General features: G+C 50.7%; 1 long non-coding RNA gene across 1 annotated transcript in view; it reads left to right on the top strand.

Moving 5' to 3' along the window:
• LOC144769535 (uncharacterized) overlaps window positions 1–14,740 on the top strand; it is a 79,341-nt gene that overhangs the window by 23,383 nt on the left and 41,218 nt on the right. Inside the window, exon 2 of the long non-coding RNA XR_013598716.1 lies at window positions 11,536–11,683. This is a non-coding gene — a long non-coding RNA (uncharacterized LOC144769535). The remainder of the gene's footprint in view (window positions 1–11,535; window positions 11,684–14,740) is intronic.

Here is a 14,740-nt window from a genome sequence, read left to right as displayed (position 1 = left end):
CATTTAAAACAATGTGCAACAATAAATATATGACCACATAATGTCAGTTGGTTCTCGATTGTCTTGACCTCAAAGCTGCCCGCAGAAAAGAGGTTACTGAAAAAAAGTGGTATTCATTTGGCAAAAGCTGCAAATACATATGTACTACTCAGGCTTGCGTAAAGTTCTGTGATTTCGGGAGAGGCCTCAGAAACTGCTTCTTAGGTCGGCTAAAATATTTACAAAGAAGCACAAAATGCAGGGTATCCTGTGGAGACCTTCCGTCACATCCACAGGGCACTAGCATACTTGCTGAAACCAGCAAGGTGGGGTGGCCAAAGGATGGTGTAGCTGGTTAAACCTTAAATGAGTTGCCAGATACCTATCCTTTTCACTAGTAAGAACAGAAAGGGAAGTCTCCGTTCTCTGCACAGTTTTCAATAACAAATGCCCTTGCACCATGGGCTTTATAAGCTCTATACATTCACACTGAGAAAGGTTATAGTTAAAGAGCAACTTCTTCACATTTCTAAGCCCCCGATAACCCAGGGAATCATGATTATAAAAAATATCCACCCTGCTCAAGCTGGGGAAAGACGCTTTTACATAAGTGTTCAAGGGAAGTTTGTGTGCATTGTCAAGTGACTAACAATCAGACAATATCAAACGGTTTAACTGCGCGCCCTACCTGGACCATGTCTTGATCCAACACAACAAAGGTTCTTAAGCCACGAAATCCTCAACATACTAGACGCCAAGCTCTTCGTGGACAGAAAAGGGCAGAGTACTTTGGGAAACGCTCAGGATACGCCATAAAAACTTGTTTTGTGCAAGCTGAATCTTATTCACATAAGTGTACCTCCACACTACCTAGTCAAGACTAGAAGTAATGGAACATAAGGGATTTATGTAACTAGTTTAAGTGAGATATCCTCTAGTATTTCTTCTAGTAGTGAGGGAGAAGAGATTAATAAAAATGGGGAAGGCATTTCTTGGCAGACAAATAGTAAAAGTGTTATTTTAGAAGAAATTAAAAGAATCTGGATTGCCAACAGGAACACGACAACGAGAAATAGGAACCAGTACTCCAAAAAAACAAGAAGGGGCAAGAGAAGAGGGAGAGCAAATAACAAAAAAAAAAGAATACAAACAAGATCTTGGAATCAGAGGAAGTAATGAATGCACAGAGCATCATGGGGACCATTGATATGGTTGAATCCAAGATGGGTGACAAAGATGAGGTCTCTGTGATTAATTTGTTCAACAAAATACTCTCAGAAGATAGGTTATCCACTCTGTAAGCAAAGGAATGGGGTTTTGTCTGTCTGAACTATGTGATGTGCACCAATGGAAAATTATAAAATTGATATGCCCATAAATTGAATTAAAGGCAAATTAAACTCTACTTTTCCAAAGTTAATTTCTTTACTATTACTAAAGGCACACAATGGCAACTATGTTTAAAGTGTTCGCCAACATTTTCAATCTTCAAAAATAGAGCTGTTCTTTCTGTAATCCACTTTTCTCAAAGAGATTCCTCACTTAGGGCCTGATTTAGATCTTGGCAAACGGGTTACGCTTTCACAACAGTGATGGATATCCCATCCACCGATATATAAATTTCATTATATACTATGAGATTTATATTTCGGCAGACGGGATATCCATCACCGTTGTGAGAGTAACCAGTGGCAGCTGGTAACATTTGAAAGTGGTGAGGCGTAAACGTTGGGCATGACTTTTATATTGCAAGCGATGTGAAAATGGGCAAACCTGGGGTCCAGGGTGATTCCCTCTCCTGAGAAAGAAATAAAAAAAAGATTGGCAAATGGTGCGCTTTAAAGCAAATTAATGAATTAATGTAGCGATAAAGCAAGGCTTATAAAGCAGTGGGAACATATAGCCTTAAAATATTAAACACATAAAAAACTGTCCTATATCTTCCTGCATTAATGTATTCAACAGTTATTGTAATGTATAAATTGTATAGCAACTTAAGTCCTTTAAAATGTATGCTGGTCCAGTATCACTGGGGTGACCACTGCGCCTACGGCCTGGTCACCCCCACGCTCCTGTGCCTGCTGCCGCTGCCGCAGCCCCAGCCTCCCGAGGGCCGCCGAGCCCACACCAGCTTTTCCCGCCGCCCCAGCCTCCCGAGGGCCGCCGAGCCCACACCAGCTTTTCCCGCCGCCCCAGCCCGTGGCCCCGCCCCCGACAGCCGATTGGCTCGCGCTCCCGCCTCCCCGCAGACCCTCCCGACCGGCTCCCTTCTTAAGGGGAGCCAGAGCAAGTTCCAGGGAGTGACCACTGCGCCTACGGCCTGGTCACCCCCACGCTCCTGTGCCTGCTGCCGCTGCCGCAGCCCCAGCCTCCCGAGGGCCGCCGAGCCCACACCAGCTTTTCCCGCCGCCCCAGCCTCCCGAGGGCCGCCGAGCCCACACCAGCTTTCCCCGCCGCCCCAGCCCGTGGCCCCGCCCCCCCGACAGCCGATTGGCTCGCGCTCCTGCCTCCCCGCAGACCCTCCCGACCGGCTCCCTTCTTAAGGGGAGCCAGAGCAAGTTCCAGGGAGTGACCACTGCGCCTACGGCCTGGTCACCCCCACGCTCCTGTGCCTGCTGCCGCTGCCGCAGCCCCAGCCTCCCGAGGGCCGCCGAGCCCACACCAGCTTTTCCAGCCGCCCCAGCCTCCCGAGGGCCGCCGAGCCCACACCAGCTTTTCCCGCCGCCCCAGCCCGTGGCCCCGCCCCCCGACAGCCGATTGGCTCGCGCTCCCGCCTCCCCGCAGACCCTCCCGACCGGCTCCCTTCTTAAGGGGAGCCAGAGCAAGTTCCAGGGAGTGACCACTGCGCCTACGGCCTGGTCACCCCCACGCTCCTGTGCCTGCTGCCGCTGCCGCAGCCCCAGCCTCCCGAGGGCCGCCGAGCCCACACCAGCTTTTCCCGCCGCCCCAGCCCGTGGCCCCGCCCCCCCGACAGCCGATTGACTCGCGCTCCCGCCTCCCCGTAGACCCTCCCGACCGGCTCCCTTCTTATGACGTCCCCAGAGCGACCGCGCAGCGGACGCGCGCAGCGGGAGCACCGAATGAGCGCCGAAGGTGCGCCAAAGGTAAGCCCGTCTGCGCCCGTCCGCGCCTGGACCGCGCCCAGCGCCAGGACCCCTGGCCCTCGCAGACCCCAGCCCACCCGCCGGACGTATGACGCCGCCACCCTCAACACACTCAACGCCGGCCGAACCCCTGGATGCTACCGAGACGCACCCACGGACCCTTCATCTGCCAGTCCTGCAAGTTCTCCTGCACCCGGACCTGCACTGCACCAGCACCCACCAAGCCGAACTCCAGCAGCACCCACCTGAAGTGCATCCTGCTCAACACCCGCTCCGTCCACAGACACGCCGTCGAGCTCTGGAACCTGCTCGACACCACAGCCCCAGACGTCGCCTTCCTCACGGAAACCTGGATGAACGCCTCCTCAGCGCCCGACACCGCCATCGCCATCCCGAACGGCTACAAGATCATCCGGAGAGACCGCGTCAACCAGACAGGAGGAGGCATCGCCATCATTCACAGGAACACCATCCGCATCACGACCAACACCGACGACACCATCGCACCCGCCGAACACCTGCACTTCCAGATCCACGTCAACCCCAAGACCACCCTCAGAGGCACCCTCATCTACAGACCCCCGGGACCACGCACACAATTCAGCGAGGACATCGCCGACTTCATCAGCCCGCTCGCCCTCCCCTCAGCCGACTGCATCCTCCTCGGGGACCTCAACTTCCACCTGGAGAACAACGACGACCGCAACACCACCACCCTGCTGGAAAAGCTCGCAAACCTGGGACTCAAGCAGCTGGTGACCACCCCCACCCACCTCGCCGGACACACTCTCGACGCCGTCTTCTCATCCAGCAAAGACATCGCCTTCAGCCACGCCACAGGACTCCACTGGACGGACCACAGCTGCGTCCACTTCACCTTCAGAAGAACGACGACCCACCACCACCAGCAACAGGTTGCCCGAAGAAGCTGGAACAAGATCACAGCCAACCAGCTCGCCGCTTCCCTGAGTCAGCACCCTCCCGCCAGCTCAGCGAACCCCAGCCAGGCCGCCGACAACCTCACGAAGTGGATCAGCAACTGCGCGGACGAACTCGCCCCTCTGAGGACCCCGCCCAGCAGACCCGGCAGCAAGAAAGCCCCATGGTTCACCGACGAACTCAAGAGCTCCAAGAAGAACTGCCGAGCCCTCGAGAAAGTCTGGAGAAGGGAACCAACACCGGACAACATGACCACCCTCAAGCTTGCCACCCGGAAGCACCACCAACTGATCCGCGCCACCAAGAAAACTGCATTCAAGGACCGACTGGACAACAACGCACACAACTGCAAGGAACTCTTCAACATCGTGAAAGAGCTCTCCAACCCCAACACCGGAAACAACGACATCACCCCATCGCAAGACCTCTGCAACTCCCTCGCCTCCTACTTCCACAACAAGATCGCGGACATACACAACAGCTTCAGCATTCAACCATCGCACACAACGACCGCAGCAACGCCTCCCACCACCACCCTCCGTGCCTGGACTCCAATCAGCACCGATGACACCATCCGCATGATGAACTCCATCCACTCCGGATCTCCGACCGACCCCTGCCCTCACCACGTCTTCAACAAGGCCGACGCTGTCATCGCACCCCACCTGCGGGACATCGTCAACACCTCCTTCGACACCGCCACCTTCCCGGAGAGCTGGAAGCACGCCGAACTCAGCGCTCTACTAAAGAAACCAACAGCGGACCCCACCGAACTCAAGAACTATCGCCCCATCTCGCTCCTCCCGTTTCCAGCCAAAGTCATCGAGAAGACCGTCAACAAACAGCTGGCCGCCTTCCTCGAGACGAATGGATCCCTCGACCCCTCACAGTCTGGCTTCCGAGCCAACCACAGCACCGAGACCGCCCTCATCGCTGCCACCGATGACATCCGAGCCCTGATGGACAACGGAGAAACAGCGGCCCTCATCCTCCTAGACCTCTCCGCGGCATTCGACACTGTCTGCCACCGTACCCTAGTGCAGCGCCTCAGCAACGTCGGAATTCAGGAGAAGGCACTGGAATGGATCGTCTCCTTCCTCGACGGAAGAACACAGAGAGTCCGTCTACCACTGTACAAGTCAGAGGCCACCGAAGTCATCTGCGGCGTCCCTCAAGGATCCTCGCTGAGCCCCACCCTCTTCAACGTCTACATGAGCCCCCTCGCGCCCATCGCACGCCAACACAACCTGAACATCATCTCCTACGCCGATGACACCCAGCTGATCCTCTCACTGACCAACGACCCCGCTGCTTCCAGAGCCAACCTTCACGAAGGGATGAAAGATGTAGCCGAGTGGATGATGACCAGCCACCTGAAACTGAACTCAGACAAGACGGAAGTCCTCATCCTGGGCTCCTCGCCCTCCGCCTGGGACAACTCCTGGTGGCCCCCCGCCCTGGGCACCGCACCCACGCCGACAGACCACGCACGCAACCTGGGCTTCATCCTGGACTCCTCCCTCTCCATGACCAGACAAGTCAACGCCGTCTCCTCGTCATGCTTCAACATCCTGCGCATGCTACGGAAGATCTTCCGGTGGATCCCCACCGAGACCAGGAAGACGGTCACCCAGGCCCTCGTCACCAGCCGACTGGACTACGGCAACGCCCTCTACGCCGGAACCACCGCCAAGCTCCAGAAGAGACTCCAGCGGATCCAGAACGCCTCAGCCAGACTCATCCTCGACATCCCCCGACGCAGCCACATCTCCGGACATCTGAGAGACCTGCACTGGCTCCCCGTCAACAAGAGAATCACCTTCCGTCTCCTCACCCACGCACACAAAGCCCTACACGATCAAGGCCCGCGCTACCTCAACAACCGCATCAACTTCTACGCTCCCAAACGCCACCTCCGATCAGCCAGTCACGCCCTCGCCGCCGTCCCCCGCATCCGAAGAACGACAACAGGAGGAAGGTCCTTCTCCCACCTGGCCGCCAAGACCTGGAACTCCCTCCCGACCGACCTGCGCCTGACCCAAGACCACCTCTCCTTCAGGAAGAAGCTCAAGACCTGGCTGTTCGAGCAGTAGCAGCACCCCCCCCCCCCCCCCCCCAAGCGCCTTGAGACCCTCCGGGTAAGTAGTGCGCTCTATAAATGTCCTTGATTGATTGATTGATTGATTATCTTGCACCTTGTGCATCATTAACTTTGGAAAAATATGCTCTAACCATATTTCGAGAAGCACCCACAGCTGCTGGTTGCAACCAGTCATATAGATATATATGTGCAAGAAGGTCTATAAGTGAGATGAAAAAAGTGGGGGCTCTCTACAAAGGAACATGTAAAATAAATATCTATGATTCCCATATTGTGCTACCTGACCGTTGTTTTAGTTTCTCTCTTGGGATATAATTGTATCCAGATAAATGACACAACAACTGACATACACCTAAAGCCTGTCAGTATGATTGACTTTGTCAAAGGGCATTAGCTGTTTAAGCTGAATGTTTAACAATGATGATTTGTTATAAATAATTAACATTGGAAATATTTAAATTCTGAAATTGTGAGCCTGTGAATTAAATAGCATTAGGCCTGTGGAAGTAGTTTTGGCCTTCAGTTATGTGTGCTTTATGTTAGATATGTATCCTCTTTTTCCATTCACATCTTGTCCATCTACACATTTTCAACCACCTCTCTTTCTTCTTCAGCATCCTCTTTTTACTCTTCCCAGAATGCACTTCCTCGCATCTCTCTCACTTCACAATCCCCTAACATACACTGCACATCCTCAAATTTAAGCACTTTAATTTCTCTGAGTTGTGCCTTGCAAATATTTTGACATCTGGGTACCCCTTCACACACATATCCACAGAATTGCAGTTGCAAATGGAATACAGAAATATTGTTCTGTGTGCTCTGTAGAGGGGCCAACCGACTGACAGGTGCTTTGTTTAGCTTCAACCTTAGTGCTTAATCAAAGTCTCTCATAAACACTTGGCATGGCTCAAGCCTCACAGTATGCACAGAAGAAAATACAGATAAACAACAACATTATAAAATAGATAACTCTTTGGGAGTGCAAGATTAAGTAAAGTATGTGAAACAAGAGAGGAACTAAACCGCTGCAATGCATTCCCTTAACATTTTAAACATTCATTGTTTGCAAGTCAATCCATGTTTTTGGCATCAGTTTTAACTTAGCCGCATGAGGACACGGCCAGTTTCAATGTCATACATCAGAGAACTGTCCACTGTAAGCACATTTTTCTCGCCTTGCTTGACTCGGGTATTTGGATCAACATTTCATGGAAACAAGAACCCTGCTTATTATTTAACTCCATTTCACGGGGAAACAAATAGAGCAGTTCCACTCCTAACGGGGCCAGCAAGGGTATGGGGTGCCACAGTGAGGGATGTTAGCGTGATGAGGGGTCTCAGCACAATATACATAATGAAACATTAGCATGAAAACACTTACCATTACCGAGAACAAGGCACCAGATCAGACATACTTGCAACCACTCTCACGTATGACCAAAGGGTGGGATCTATGCCTTTGAATAATGGACGTCTAAAATCATGCAGGGATGAAGTCTCCGACACATGAAAACTGTGAGCGCTGATTGCGTCAATGGCCTATAGAGTGCATACAACCATAGACCACAATGGCAATGAAGGGCTTTAAAACAGAAAGCCCTGCATCATGAATCACAGTTCAACAAGTTGATTTACTGCCTGGCTTCAGTCTCTTGCTTCAGAGCGAGGCGGAGCAGGCAGCCTGAAACAGAGAGGTGAGGTTTGAATATATCGATTTATTTAGAGATACAATCGTATATCCAATTAAATCGATCTATTCAATGTTGTTATGTAAATGTATAGTAATTTCAGAGGGGCACAGCACCTGAACCCTAATGGAGAAGCCGCCCCTGGGAGTAACCCGTCTGCCAAGATCTAAATCAGGCCCTAAGTTTCTTAAGCATTTTGAATGTTAATGAATGATAATTGAAGAATACCACTGATATATACTGCTCCAAGGGCTAGATGTAGGTAATCCCATTTACAGACTCTTAAATACCGAATTTTACCGATTCGGTATTTAAGAGTCTGTAAATGGGAAGGGGGCAGATGTAGGTAATTCCGAATTCAGGAATACCGAATCTCTAAGATTCGGTATTTACCGATTCGGTAAATACCGAATCGGTATTGCCCATTGATTCCTATGGGCCTTGAAGCCCATAGGAATCAATGGGCAATACCGATTCGGTATTTACCGAATCGGTAAATACCGAATCCTGCAAGGGTGCATGGGGTGTCACTTTGACACCCTCTAGCACCCCAAGTACAGGCTTGTGTGACATGTGGCACACAGACATGCCCTAAGGGCATGTCTGTGTGTCACATTGCACAGGTGTGCATGCACAGATGTGCATGCACACCTGAATTCGGTATTTTACCACACACATAGGATTGTGTGGTAAAATACCGACTCTTAAGGGCCTGTGGCACTGTAAACTGTGCCACCTACATTTGGAATTACAGAATCGGTATAATTACCGATTCGGTAATTTACCGAATCGGTAATTTTACCGAATCGGTAAATATACCTGTAATTTTCAGCCCCCTACATCTGAAAACCCTAATACCGGTCGGAAACGTCCGAAATCGGCCGTTTCCGACCGGTATTAGGGCTCCTACATCTGGCCCCAAAACCCTAAATTCGACTGAACTGCCACTATAACCAACAAGCTCTGAAAAAGGAGTACCTTTTTGGATCCTTTGCCAGCTATGTCAACTTTTATTTGCAAAAAAATTTGAAATACAAACCAAGAGCTATTAAGGATACTGCTGAGTTGGTTTTGAGATTACAAGAGATAACGCTTGAGTAACGGTAGGGAAGTCAATCTTTTTCGCCTGATCTCCCCCATATTTTTACTGATACTGATGGTTATTGACTCTGAAAGTGACCTGGGCTCTGCCAGGGCCAGTGCTCTGTCCTTAGAAGGTATAAGGTAATTGGTAACTATTGGTAATTATGACTGGCCAAGTGGCCAAGTGCATAAATAGGCGAATTTTGGCTATCCATTGTCAACCATTATTCTTACCAGTTTATCTCATGATATGTTCTGATAGTACCTTTTTAACCATCACATTACAGTCACCATTGATGAAGGGGCTCCCGAAATGCTTTGGGTCTGTGATGAACTGACATTCATTGTGAATTAAGAGTTGTCATATGCTGCGGACATAAGCGTAGAGCAGCAGTGTACATGAACTTTTGAACACTGATACAATTAAGACTTCAATAAAGAAACAGTTGAAGTATTGGACATTACTGTTTCAGATTTTGTTTATTTTTAGATATTTTAGGATGCCTGTGGGCTTGAAGGTTTTGCAACCTTAATGTCTGGTTGACTATTCAGTCACTAGCTCTAGACATTTGGATATCCTTTCGGCACACCACAGACTTTCCTGAAAAGTGAGAGCGCTGATCCTCATAAAAACATTTGCAGTTCCTTGAAGTTATACACTTAATAAGGTAATTATGATAGGTATGTGCGGGGGACTTGGCCTGGTCAAGCACCAAGATGGTGGCTTGACTGTGAAGCTCCTGAGTGGCCTCACTGAAAGAGCTACTCTGTGGCGCACCAACGCGGTGATCCGTGCCTCCGAGGGCGGCCCAAACGTACTGAGGCTCTTGGGCATGCAGGGGGAGTGGCAGAATCTGTGAAGGTACCCTGCAGCACCAGATGCTGCTGTATCGTGGCAAGGGCCTGATGCGGCCCTCGGAGGCCCCGCGACATCAGGGGTCGCGGGCACACCTGTGGGCAAGGCTGCCGTCGCCGAGAGCGGCCGAGGGGAAAAATCGAGCCCGGGGTGCTGCGTCCTGCAATGACTGAGGCTGCGGTGTGGAATCTCTCCTCCAATCCTGCATTGGGAAGTGGCAGCGAGTCTAGCCATTAGGCAAGGGACCCCCCTTTCTCCATAGACCGGCTGGGCACATCAGATGAGCTGGGTGTTCTCTGGGGACCCTGGCCTGGACTGATGGACTGCTCTGTTCCTCCTGGGGGTGCTTGCGAACGGCAGCGGCGCCCCGGGAGGTGGCCAGGCTGCATGCTCCCTTACATTGCTCCTAAATAGGAAGTACAGGAGCAGTGAGTCAAATAATATCTGGAGGCATTAACGAGGCAGGAGGAGGAAGGCCTCACTTATTCATGGTGTGATTGATGTAACAGTGAAGGGGATATTATTGCAAGCCTATACCTAGGCCCCTTGTTCAGTGGGGTAGTGGAGCTGGGATTGTCCCCCCCCACCCCCCGGTATAGACAGTCTGGGACATTTTGCATTTTGCTAGAGCTTGGAGCTCAGATATACCAAATGGGTTGAGAGGCTCCCAACTAGTGGCAGCTCACCTTTGAGACTGCCAAGATCCCCAGAAAGGAGGGCGGTGACGATACGCCGGATGGTGATCCTCCAGAGTGCACTGATCCCCCGGACACTGATGGTTCGGCCAGGGAGGGCGCTGCCGCCATTATGGCAGAGCTGCACGCCGGCTTAAAGGCCATAGACCCCCAATTCGATGAGCTGGGTGCGCGGGTGGATGTCATGCAGGGCCAGCTGGAACAGCACAAGACCCGCATAGAAGCTGCTGAGTAACGCATTTCTGATACTGCGGATAGCTGGGGTCGCTGAGACTACAAATGCAGGCCCCATGGAGGCATTTGTTGAACGGGTACTGTTGGATCTCTTTGGCAGAGACTGTTTTTCCACCACTTTTGTGGTGGAGCGGGCCCACAGATCCCTGGCCCCCAGATCGCCTCCCGGTGCACCTCCGCGTCTTATCATTGCGCGATTGCTTAGCTATCATAACAGAGATATTGCCCTGCGCAAAGCGCGGGTGGTGGAAAACCTGCAATATCGGGGAATGACACTTTTGCTCTACCCAGATTTCACGCCAATGGTACAGGAAGCTCGGCGCAAGTTTCAAGACACCAAGCAGACCTTGCGAAATGAGAATGTTTGATATGCCATGTTGTACCCCAGTCGCTTTCGGATAGAGATCAACAGTAAAACTGCTATATTTGATACACCGGCGGAGGCAGTGGACTTTTGGAAGCACCACAGGTCGGGCAGAGCGGCCTCCCTGGAAATAATTCTGCATGGCCTGCGGATAAGAAACTGCTAATGATACTCACCGGTATCGGGAGGCACACTAGCGTGGACATGGAATCAGAAACACCTAAAAAGCGATGTGTTGTGATGCTCTCCTCTGTTACTCTCATCCGAGACACATTTGCCATAATGTTACTTGAGGTGTGCAGCCGCATATACATTATATTTTAATGTTATCATATTTAGTGTGGGTTGTTTTTGATTCTTTCTAGTTTTTCTTCAGTTAAAATGTGTAGAGATTCACTGAATATATGTTGGGTGGATATCCGATGTGGGTGGGGAGAGGGAGGGTGGGAACCACGGTTAAGTAAGTTTGATTTTTTTCTTTGTTTGCAGGCTGTAAAGGAACAAAATGGTTGACTATCCAAATGCGATTGTAATGGCAAATCAACTATTGCATCTACTGCAGTGAGAACGGGGAAGCGGGCCAGGGGACTTGAGCTGCGATGCTTAACATGGAATGTTCGAGGGCTGTTGAACCCAGGTAACGGACGGCAAGGGCTTGCCTATCTAGTTCGAAACAATATACAGGTGGCACTATTGCAGGAGACCCACTATGCTCAGAAATCAGATAACAGATTTGTGGCTGCCTGGGGTGATAATCAATGCTTCGCCAGTTACAGCACTTATGCCCGTGGAGTTTGCATCTTGATTCATAAGTCGCTCCCTTTCTCGACCCAGACTGTGATTGAGGATCCAGAGGGCCGCTATTTAATGGTGGGGGGTGCCATAGGTGCACAGCGACTACTTTTTATTATTGTCTACACTCCCAATGTGGTGCCCGGGGCTTCTTCGTGAACATCTCAATACACATCACGGGTATTCCAATTGAATCTATCATATTTGGGGGAGACTTCAATCTCACATTAATATCGGGGTCGGACACCCCGGGCACTGGATACAACACTAAGCCTAGATCCACGAGGGAGCTTGAGGCATTGATACACACACACCTTGTGACGGATGACTGGCAACATCAGCACCCGTTGGCTCAGGGATACTCTTTTTTACTCTGCACTGCCCGGCAGTTGGTCTCATATTGACCGATGGTATGTTACCCCTGATCTGCAGGAATTGGATCACCTACCACGCACTCTATCAGACCACACGCCGGTGCTGCTGGCACTCACTTTACCCACAGTCATGCGTCCCTCCTTATATTGGCGTTTCCCAGCTGAAGCGTTACTATATATCGTTTTCAAGAGCAAGGTACAGTACGCGATCACTGAGTGCTGTTGGATTAATACTGGCTCAGTACCCTGCCAAGCTACCCTGTGGGAGCCTTAAAGGTGTATATCGGGGGCGTCTGCATAGCCAAACAGGCTGGGGTGCTGTGCACAATCTGCAGGGATCTCGATGCCACTGAGCAGGAACTACAGAATTTAGACCCTCAGTTATTAACTGGTGAAGCCCCTTCTCCGCTGCGTCAACGAGCTAAACTATTGGGAGAATTTCAGGAGCTGGCACATCGGGAGACAGCATATTCAGGAAAATACGCTCGCGCCTGGGTGTACAGGGATGGAGAGAGACCAGGACGCCTGCTGGCGAGTTTAATTACCCCTAGGCACCAAGTTGCATATATTACACAACTCCGGGCCACAGACGGCACCCCGTTATGGATGGTGCCAATTTTCAATCGACCTTCTTATCCTATTATACTCATCTCTATACCACATTCTTGCCGCCGACATGTGAGGCACTGACAGATTACTTAAATGAAATAACGATGGTGTGGATCGAAAAGGCACAACAACAGTTCCTTGCCTTGCCTATTGGTGGGGATGATATTGTAGAGGCCATAGATAGCCTGGATGCTTTGCGAGCCCCGGACGGCCTTACTGGTACATTCTACAAAGCTTATAAGGTGCAACTTGTCCCTCAATTGCTGGAGGTCTATGCAGAGGCGTTGGAGTCAGGTGAACTGCCTCCCACCATGCACGAGGCAATTGTAACATTGCTCCTTAAAGCTGGCAAGCCGGCTGCCAATTGTGCCTCTTACAGGCCATTGTCACTTCTAAATCAGGATTATAAAATCTTAGCAAAAGTATTGGCCACGCAGATATCGCTTATAATCAGTCTGATTGTATCCCCTTTCCAGTCGGGATTCATGGCAAATCGGTCGACCTCGGTAAACTTACGCACACTGTGTGCGGTCATTAATCAGATCAACCCTGGGCTTCCTGCTGCAGCAATATTGTTAAATGCGGAAAAAGCATTTGACTCCTTACAGTGGGACTTCTTGCAAGCACCGCTTAGTAAACTTGGCTTCCCCCAAACCTTTCGCTCCTTGGTTCGCCTTCTATATATTAACCTGGTTGCACAGCTGCAAATAAATGGTGTGCTGTTCAATAAATTTGCGTTGTCACGGGGCACCCAGCAGGGCTGCCCACTTTCACCGCTGCTTTTTATTATTGCAATGGACCTGTTGTTCCGACACTTGCAAGAGCAGCACCTCTAGCGTGGAATTCGGTTCCATCAGGGTCCTCTCCTGGCGTCCTTACATGCGGACGATATCCTTTTGTTCGTTCGGGAGCCGGCCTTGTATCTCCCAACAATTATGAGGGAAGTGGTGCGGTTTGGCGTTTTCTCTTGGTTGTTCATAAATTGGAGTAAGTCTGAAATATTCCCCCTGACAGATGCCACCACACCATTCACGTTGGAGTTCCCCCTGCGCTGGTGCGAGAACCCCCCAGATACCTCAGGGTAACTATACATCGCACAGCCTTGGAGGGTGTCTGGCTTAGCTACGGACAGACCATTGATCGCCTCTCTTGGCAAATAGATTGCTGGATTGCACTGCCCCTATTGATGGTGGGTCGCATAGCGATTATTAAAATGGTTGTGCTACCCAGGTTTTTATATTTGTTTTTGAATATCCTTATCCCACTCACAGTTTCTATCTTTAGCACTCTTGGGAAGATGCTGACACGATTAATCCGGGTGGGGGGGCAGGCCAGGTGGGTTGTCAGACACTCACTCAACCCTTCGAATGAGGAGGGTTAGGTGTACCCGTCTTTTACTTGTATTATTTAGTGGCACAGGAGCAGTATGCTTACTTTTGGTATCACCCGGACGAGCGCCTATAATTCCTGAAGCCTAAGCACACACATGCCTGTCCCTATCCGCTCTCAACTAGTCTTACACTCAGGCTTAGGAGAACACCGACTGAGATCCATACATTACAGACCACAAGTTGGGCTTGGGGGGGGGCGCTTGCGTAGATACCTGGGGGCAGACCGCTTGTGTTCCCTGCACTTGCCAGTGTTGCATAATCCCTGGATACACCCCACGACTGAAATACCAACGCAATGTGCGCTCACTCACTGCCAGATACGAAACATGGGGGATATGTTTAGGGATTGTCAATTGCGCACAGTGGCAGACATGACCGGTGATCAGGACGTAACTACACTAGACTATTTTCTCATACACAGAACGCGAATGGCACTGCTCAGGGCACTGCGATCTGAGACAGAGGAACCTCCTGAGCTCCCCCAGCTAACAACCATTATTACAGCACCTGATGGTGCGTACTTTGAAT

The sequence above is a fragment of the Lissotriton helveticus genome, chromosome 1_1, assembly GCF_964261635.1.
Source record: "Lissotriton helveticus chromosome 1_1, aLisHel1.1, whole genome shotgun sequence".
NCBI classification, from domain to species: domain Eukaryota; kingdom Metazoa; phylum Chordata; class Amphibia; order Caudata; family Salamandridae; genus Lissotriton; species Lissotriton helveticus.
This window is presented reverse-complemented; position numbering and strand designations above follow the sequence as displayed.